An 829-nucleotide genomic window follows, 5' to 3' on the forward strand; every position below is an offset into this window, starting at 1 on the left:
AAAAGATGAATGTATCTAATCTGTGTACTTTGTTCAGTTGAAGATTATGTTAGGTTATAGGCCAAAGGGGTTTGTCAGGGAAGTTGGATAATAAGACTGTTTAATAGGAATAAGGGATGATTTATGAAATACCTGTACTGTAATTAATTATAGTTAACAATGACACATTCACAAATTGAGTTTGTAATAAATAGAACATGAACACGACACGAGTAAAGCAGCTGATGATATTGAACGTGCGTGCAGCATGCCGGTTAGAGCGGTTCTCGTTCTCGAGTCAAGAACCGGTTGCATCGGTTTTCGGATCACCGGTACACTGAACCGAGAACCGTTTCTTTCGGACGCGTCCGGTTTGAGAACCGGTGAGCTGATGATACTGCACATGCGTGATTCAGCGTGAAGCTACCGAACAGATTGCTATGACTGACAGCACGTCTGAACCGAACTGGTTCTATTGGACAACTGATTCTGTGCTGTTATGAGCACGAAGACTTGAATGAAGGCCAATCCGGCGAAACATAAGTTTACTTAATAACAAATAAATCGCAATGGATTATATATAGTACGTGGATTATGATTTCTGCCCTGATGAAGACTAATTTATTGACATCATAACTGTAAAACATCCTAGTTTGCAGATCACTGCCTGTATATGTGTTGATGCTTTAGATACAAAAATCCAAATTGTAAGAAATGTATCAGATTATAATGATGTTTTAATTGACTGATGTTAAGATTACTGACTTTATATTTGAATGTGTTAAACCCGCGATAGATTTGACGTCATTACGTCGAGCGTAAAAGAACTGGTGAACCGGTTTACTGAACC

This window comes from Sinocyclocheilus grahami, unplaced genomic scaffold (assembly GCF_001515645.1).
Source record: "Sinocyclocheilus grahami isolate Dianchi unplaced genomic scaffold, SAMN03320097.WGS_v1.1 scaffold1666.1, whole genome shotgun sequence".
Lineage (NCBI taxonomy): Eukaryota > Metazoa > Chordata > Actinopteri > Cypriniformes > Cyprinidae > Sinocyclocheilus > Sinocyclocheilus grahami.